The sequence below is a fragment of the Crocuta crocuta genome, unplaced genomic scaffold, assembly GCF_008692635.1.
Source record: "Crocuta crocuta isolate KB4526 unplaced genomic scaffold, BGI_CrCroc_1.0 scaffold709, whole genome shotgun sequence".
In the NCBI taxonomy this organism is placed as follows: domain Eukaryota; kingdom Metazoa; phylum Chordata; class Mammalia; order Carnivora; family Hyaenidae; genus Crocuta; species Crocuta crocuta.
The window spans coordinates 322,749-331,759 of record NW_027530619.1 but is presented as its reverse complement, the minus strand read 5'-3'; positions in this window follow the sequence as shown (position 1 = coordinate 331,759).

Below are 9,011 nucleotides of genomic sequence, written 5' to 3'. Positions count from 1 at the left end.
TCAAAGGAGGAGATAAAGTATCATTTAGGATTCAATCATGAAATAAAACCACATAATAATTTGAACCATGAATTTTACTTAAAGATTCATTAACTAGTTAACAACAGATTAAATATTAATAAATAAAGAAAACTTAAATATACAAGAGTAGCAGACATTGAGATAAAAGCATTATCTGTATGGCTGAGAGAAAGTACAATGTAGGCACAAATATGGAAGGTCTCCATCCTCAAGTCAGAAATTTAGATCTCTTAAGTAAACAGGAGAACTTCCATTACTGCATGACAAAAAAGTTATCCATAATGCCATAGGCCAAGACTGGCAAGCAGTAAAAATGCACAAGATATCAAAACACTTGCTCAGAAGCTGGCTGAGGTGAGAAATAGAACTCACTGGGAAAGTATCCATGGGGGTGTTATGGAAACTTGCTGGAAAGTCTCCTTCAGGAGCACCAGCACAACCTACTTGGAAGCTTTCAATGGGACAGCTGATAAAACTTGGTTAGAATACATAATAAACAAATACATAAAATAAGCAAATTGTAACCAAGAAATTATAACCAAAGTTGAGCTGGACCAGAAGTTACCAGTAAGTTGCCTGAGCAGGTAATGCAAGCACTTTCAACTATGATTCCTGTTGTAGTCTCTTCTGCCAGATCCATGCCTGTGGTTTCCTGGGCTATTTCTTATAAATAGCTGGCTGAAGAGTAAAAAAAGAAATATCAAGTCTAATTTACCTATGTGTTTGCATAATATGCTGGTACCACCCAAAAGTGGACAGCTCTGGTCCTCCAGCTTCACTTAGGGTCACACCTAAAGAATAATAGAAAGAAGTTCTTCCAGTGGGCAGAACTTGAAGTACACTTAATTGTCTAATATATCTGGTGGCAGATGGCCAGAAGCACATATTTCAATTATTTAAGAGAAGATGCTAATGTTTCAACTGGATGTAAGCTGAAAAAAGAAGGATTGGAAAATTAATAACAAGGAAATCTGGTAAAGAAATATGTGGATAGACTTTTCAGATTTGGCATATATTGTGAATATATTTGTGGCAGTGTGAATGTCTGCAAAAAAGTGTTCACAATGAGAGATGACTTTAATTAATCAGAGGATAAACCAATATGCTTTATGCATATCAGGCAACACCTTTCCCCAACCCATCCAGTGCTGGCTCAGGAGGCCTATGACCCAAATGATCCTGGTGGAAGAAATGAAGGCTATGCATGAGCTCTACAACATGGAATTCCATTACCACGGCTGACTTGACTAAAAATACTGCTGGGTGTCTAATTCATTAATATGGAGGCCAACACTGAGGACCATTGTGAGAAATTGGCACCATTGTGAAGGAAGGTAAGCCTGCCTGGTAGCTGTTGATAAAATTGGACTTCTTCTATCATGAAGGGACAGAGATTTGTTCTCATTGGAATATACATATTCTGTATACCAATGTGTCTTCCCTTCATGTAATTCTTCCACCAACATCATCATTCATGGACTGCCTGAATGGCTTACCCAAATTCATAACAACAGTTCTGATAAAGAAAACAATTTCTCAGCAAAGAAAGAGTAATGATGGGTTCATACTCATAGAATTAACTTGTTTTGATACATACTCCTACACTCAAGAAATGATTTAATTAATTTAAAAATGGAATGGTTTGTCAAAGATTTGGTTATGGCATCAATTGAGGGACAATATCCTAAAAGAATACAGTATGTTATTTGTACAGTTTGAATCAGAGAACATTATATCTTGCTTTCTTCCCCAAAGTTGTAATGCATGAGTCCAGAAGACAAGCAGCAGAAGTGGTGACTTGTCTCAGTCTTATGTCTAAATATTCATTCTAATTTTTGTTTCCCATCTTGGAAACCATGACTTCTGCTATTTCGAAAGTCTTAGTCCCTAAAACATGGAAAATCCTCAATACATGTCAAGAGAACATGATACAATTGCTATTCAAATTAAGATGAGACCGCTACAGGCTATTTGGGCTTCTTTTACTACTGAATCAATAGGCAGAAAAAAGCCTCCTCTCTTTGCTGAAGTGACTGATGTCAATTATAATGGAGATATTGTGTTGCTGCTACATATTAGGTGACAGATGACTACGTCTGAAATCTAGGGGATGTTCTGTGGTGCCTCTTAGTACTTCCACACTCAGTAGCACAGATTGATGGAAAACTACAGCAAAAAGAGAGAGACTGAGAGACTCAGTCCCTCAAATTTTACATCACCAATTTTACATCACTATACCAGATAAAAACCCTTATCAACTCGTTTTCTGACTGAGTACAGAAAAATATAAAATGCATAGAGGAAATAGGAAATCACAGATATCAACTAATACATTGTGACCAATTATAGATTGTAACCATACTAGTCTTATACAGTATTTCTAATAGTTTCTTTTTTGCCTTATATATATGACATATACATACACATACATATACATAACATATATAAACACACACATATGTATACAAACACACAAACACATACATATACATGTACACACAGACAGAGGGGAAAGAGAAAAGGAAGAGAAAGGGGGAGAGAGAGATGAAGAGAGAAAGGAAGAGAGGAAAAAATGAGAGGGAAATGAAGAAAGGAAGGAATCGAGGGAAAGAAGGAGGGAGGGATGGAGGGAGGGAGGGAAGGAGGAAAGAAGGAAGGAAGGAAGGAAGGAAGGAAACAGAATATGCATACCAACCTCCTAGAATGACTGTTGGAACTATACCTCTCCTAATTTTGAGAGGTGAGAACTTCTTCACTTGTAAGAAGGTTAGATGTATCTTTTTAAGTAAATATATAAAGCTGTGGACTCTCCAGCTATTGATTTATTACCCCTAATATCCAAATATGCCCTTTGCCTGCTCTGTGATACTTTGCCAATATTTTGCTTTGCAATAGATATGCTTTGCCAATATTTTCATATGTCAGCTGGCACTATGTTAACCTTATCAATAGAGGGTGGTGAAAGGACACTGGGGGAGAAGAAGTTTTCCTTTCCTTCTCTCCATTTTGTCTCCAGGTCCTGTCCCCAGTCTCCTTCAAGGCAAAGCTGTCTCCCAGGTGAGAAACTATAGGACAGTTAATCCTGTGTTGTATTCCCACTGTGTGATATTTCATCAATGTTAGGCTGTTGCTGGATGTGACTTCCTCCAGTCCCAACTCCTGCATAAGGTGGATTTTCCAGCTCCTGGTTCCAGAAGCACTTGGTTTTCCGCAGCGTCCCCAAGACCCCCCTCTTCACATTAGAATGCCACAGTAGGACCTCTCCTTGGAAATAGGTCCTCCTGGTTTTCACTTGGGTGACTTTGTACTGTATTCTAAAGTGACAATCCTCTTTGTACATGGCTTCTCCCAAAACCACAGAGAGTATACTTTGCAGAAGCACCTCAGAAACATTTTCCACCATATAGAGAGCCACAAATGTGCCCCTGACCCCAGCTTTTGGTCAGGGAAGAGGAAGAGCTCTTTAGGTAGCTGATGCAGCTGTAGGGGTAGTACATATGACAACATACACACATCTGCATACACATACACATAGAGATGATACATCATCTCATACATACTCAGGTATGTGTGTTCAGTTCTCTTTCTGTCTTTTCTTTGCAACACCAAGTTACGCAGCCTGAAGAACTAGAAAACTGGGAGGCAGGCCACTGAGACTCCTTATTCTGTCTTAATCCCTCATCAGTTTGTTACCTACCCTGATCATTTCTTCTCCCAAGATATCTATCAACTTATTTGAATTATTTCTACTTCTCCTTTGTTCAAGAGCTCATAATTTTTATTGCAGCTAATTAAAATTTTTTCCAAGTTATTCCCTATTTCTGATTTAATGCTCTTGAACCAATTTTTGATAGAGCTACCAGAGTGATTTGTATTCAAATTTAGATATGATCATGATGTCACTTTGTCTGAAATAGTTCAATATCAAAATACTTTTGAGGATAATAGTCAAGCTTATTACTGAGAAACTGGAATATTTCTATTCTAGACTGCAACTACTTTTCAATCACTTATAATTTTATATCCTAAACTTTATTCATACTTATACAATACCATTTTATGGTGCCTAAAGTTAAACTTTAGTAGTTCTTACTGTTTGGATAACTTATATAATTTTATTCTATCTATTCAGCACCCAGCATTGTGAGTGGTCAATGAATTATTGTTAGACAAATAAGAAAATACAGGAATAAAAAGTGGATTAGAGAAGAACAGATGAATGAGCAAATAGACCAACAGTGTTTTTCTTAAATTATTTAATAGTATGACAAAATGTCATTGTTGATATTTGGAGATGACTAATTTCTTGTAAGGTTGCAAAGTAAAATATACATCCTGAATTTATGTGATATAGATGTGGCATTCATGTAAATATAATGTCATGTAAATTTAGTGTGAAATATGCATATGTAAAAATTCAAAAGCACCCATTAAAATAAAATTAGTACAATGAGAATGTTTTAAAGTCTTTGAAAAGGTGAAAATAAACAATTATGTAGAAAACCAAATGACCAACTAAGAACCCAGAGCTTGACAAAAGACTGAGAAATTACAAGTTACTGTAAGAAGTGGAAAGAAAATCTGTAGAGACAGTTAATTTAATGTGGTAGAAAGCTAGATCACTAGCTGGGGAATGGACAGAAAGACACTCTCCTGTAGAGAAATTAAAATAGCTGTTTTTTTTTTTTAAAGAGAAATACCTAAGTAGAGTAAGTATAATGGCACTCATTAAAGATAAAAGGGTATTCTAGTTAATATTACTATGACTATAATTTCAAAGCCTGAAATTCTCATTTGTGAATCTGGAATGATCACAGTTTTACCAGTTGGCACAGAGGGATTATTTCTATCCCCGCACAACTCATAATGTTGATTTCTAAACCCAATGTGATGGTACCAGGTGGTGGGATTTTTGGAATGTGATAGGTCATATGGATGAAGCCATTAAGAATGGGATTAATGCTCTTCTAAAGAAGACCTCATAGAGTACTTGCCCCTTCCTCAGTGTGAAAATAAAGCCAAGAGACAACTGTCTATGAACCAGGAAGCATTCTTTTACCAGACAAAAAAATCCACCACAGCCTTGATCTCAGACTTCTGGCCTCAAGAACCATGAGAAACAGGGACATCTGGGGGGCTTAGTAGGTTGAATGAATGACTCTTGATTTTGATCCCAGGGTTGTGGGATCGAGCCCTGCGTAGGGCTCTGTGCTGAACTTGGAACCTGCTTAATATTTTCTCTCTCTCTCTCCCTTTGCCCATTTCCCTTACTCACTCACTCTCTCCCTATCTAAAATAAAACAAAAAAATAAATTACAAAGAACTGTGATAAATTAATTTCTTTTATTTATAAGCCACCTAGTCCATGGCATGTTGTTATAGTAGTGTGAATGACCTAACACACAGTTTAGGCTAGTGAGGATATTTAGATTATTTGTTCTGAGGGGGGAACAAGTTAGTGAATGGACACTATGCTGAGCTATCAATCTGATTCTAACCCCTTACTGATGTGCTACTTTGTTGAGATAAAGTAGAAAATCAAGCAGTTTTAACATATTTTGCCTATCCTAGAATCATGCTAACAGACCTTCCTAGAACTACTTTATCCTATGTCTAATTTTGGTGGCATCTGCCTTCACAAGTGGAAGAGGAAGCGACTTTTGATGCATATGATTTCATTTTCTTGGAAGTATGTCAGAGCAAAGAGAGATCAGAATTTTATAAAGAGAAAAAGTAAAACAGTCAACAGTTCCATTGACAAAAAGGTTTTACCCATCAGCCCCTCCTCCAAAAGTTTCAATTAACATTACCATGTTGAAATTTTCTGACTTGATTCATACCTGGTGTTTTCCCTGACACTGAAGCAAGGAGTGAAAGAGGAGGAGGATGGAATCTTTGAGCTATCTTTAAAGGTGGTTGCTTTTTTTTGTTCACTCAACGTGTGATACCCAGACCACCTGCAATAACACACCTGCCGTGCGTTTTAGGAATGTCATTTTCAGGCAACACTCAAATATATAAAAATAGACTAAAATATGCCTTAAAATAGTCTGAGACAATTTTCATGCAGGACAAACACTATGATGAGTGCTATAGTGTCTGCTCTACAAGCTTATTTGTAAACATGATTCCAAATTAAGGTAGAATACAGAAAAATGAAATAACATAGGGTATTAAATTGAGCACAGTAGTCTGACTTACTTTGTTCAATGAAATGTGACCAGAAGTGGCATGTATCATTTCCACTGGGATTTTTTCAAAGCCTGCCAAGGTGATCTTGGAAGCAAATGTTAAGATGAAGCTACTATCAGCTGGGATTCTAGAATAACTATAATGAGCTAAACATGCTGCCAACATGATAGACTCATGGTGAGTGAGAAATAAACTTTTGCAATGCTAAGCCATTAGATTACAGACTGTTACTATAGCATACACCAAGACATACAATGGCAAGTAACCCATTTTATTAATCCTATTGTACTAACCTATATTTTATCAACTGCCAAACAACCCCTCTTTTCTTCTTTCCTGTTATCCTCAGGAGTGAGAGATGCCAGTGCTTTTCATGTAATACCTTTCAGTATTTTTCTTCTGTGTAGGCTTCTCTTCCACAGTTTTATTGGTTTGTTTTATTCTTGTTTTCTCTTGTCTGGTTGTATCTTAAGATTTTCTTCCAAATTACTGGGCATGTGAGTAGCTAATGTCTCTGCAATGTGAATACTGTTATACTTTTCTTGCTATCTTTTATCACACTATTTAAAATTGTCTTTTGAAATGGAACAATTGTTGTTTTTGTGAGTTCAGTTTGCTTTTTTGCATCATAGTCTGTAGTCGTGATTTTTGAAAAATGTTCGTCCTCTGTCTCTTACGTTCAATTGTCATGCTCTGAAGTTGAATACACTTTTATATAGACTGTTGTTTGTGATTATCTGTTGATCTGTTTGCGAATTACTATAGACTTGTTCTTTCTTTTGAACATCTACAGATTGTTCTTGCTTCATCATATTTCCTAACTCTTCAATATTAATTTCTCCTTTTAAACCCTAAGTTGTAAGACAGATCAATATACATAAACTTCATCATAAATATGAGTACTTACTAATACACATCTGTAGCTGTACAGGCAGGTCTGTATAGGGATCTTTGATGCCAGTGCTTGGTCTGATTACATGGGGGGATATAGTTTATTTTAAATCTTCAAATGGTCTTTATAGTTTTATCTTTCCTGAGAATAAGCAAAATGTAATAACCTTAAGAATATACNATAAAACATTTTAAAAAATTAAAAAAAAAGAATATACTGAGTTTAGTAACTTTCTTGTAATATATGCACATACTCAGTTATGACGAGCCACTGATTTTTATTTATATCTCCTGTGATATCATGTCAATGATGGTAATAGTCTATAATGAAATACAGTAGAAAATGGCTATAGAATTAAGATGGGGCTAAAATGATACTGGCTATTTAGGAAAGAAACTCAGGTCTAAAAGCATGGAGGTGGAGTGAGAGTGAGGTAAAGCCCTTCCCACCCTTCTCAAAGGATACACAGTTTACAAATACAGTCTACTGTGTGGGATTTCTGATTATAACCACTCTCTCAGTAAAGATAATGGAAAATAGCAATCATATATATTTGGAAATTTTCCTGGGGTGCCTTAGTGGCTCAGTTGGTTAAATATCTGACTCTTGGTTTTGGTTCAGGTCCTGATCTCATGGCTTCATGGGTCTGAGTCCCGCATCAGACTCTTCACAGGCAGCATGGAGCCTGCTTGGGATTCTCTCTTTCTCTGCTTTCTCTTTGCCCTTTCCTCACTCATGCTGTCTCAGTCTCTCTCAAAATAAATAATCTAAGAAAGAAAAAGAAAATTTCTTAGAGAATGCCATTAATATAATTATAATTAATACTTCTCAGAAAATAATCTAAGCTATAGTGAAGATATTAAGTATGTTTTGGTTCAACAAACAAAATACATATTCACTAATGCATTTTGTTATCAATCGATATGAAAATGACTGAACTCTGCCAAGGAGATGAAAATGTAAGGAAAAATGCACATTTTCTGCTTACATGGTCTTTTGTGGCCCAAGTCTTTTACAATAATTGCTCATGTAAGAGAAACAACTCAATTACAGAGATCAAGTAATAAGTATTGGCCACATTGGTCATTTCCACCTTATCTGTCAGTAGCTAAGCCCAACCAGAGGAAAAATCTCAGATTGTAAATATATCATGGTACAGGATAGGTAGTCAGCTGATGATTAAAGCACTTCTTCTTTTGCCTTAGAAGTCCATGAGATCTGATGAATAACTCTCATTTTATTTATTTATTTAATGTTTATTTATTTTTGAGAGAGAGAGAGAGAGCCAGAGGGAGAGGGGCAGAGAAAGGGTGACACAGAATCCAAAGCAGGCTCCTGATTTCAGCACAGAGCCTGACACGGGGCTTGAACTCATGAACCATGAGATCATGACCTGAGCCAAAGTCATAAGCTTAACTGACTGAACCACCTACGAGCCCTGAATAGGTCTCATTTTAAAGAAAAGGCATTTTTTTTTTTAAAGCACCTGGTTATGAGTATTCAATTTAACAAGATCAATAGGTTAGGGTGGATAGTAGGGGTCATATGAAGAAACAATTGTTTAAGTTCCTCTAAGAAGTTTACAGGATACTTGGAATATAGGGAAACTCAAAGGAGTACATAGATAATAATCAACTGTCTTTCTCACTGTTCTTCCAATGTTTTACCAGATGACTTGTAACATAAGGAAGGTAGAAATTCCTCAGTGTTTCTGGCATATAACAAATTGCTTACAATGATTTGCGTTTGAGCAAATCATACCCCTTTTGAGTATTCATTAATATTTCATAGGGAAGCTAGAGGAGTTAATCAGGTAACCCTATTGTTCTGAGCTTATAACCACCACTTAGCATATTTTTATTGGAAAAATAAATGATAGGGGTTGTATTATCATCTGTAGAAAGTA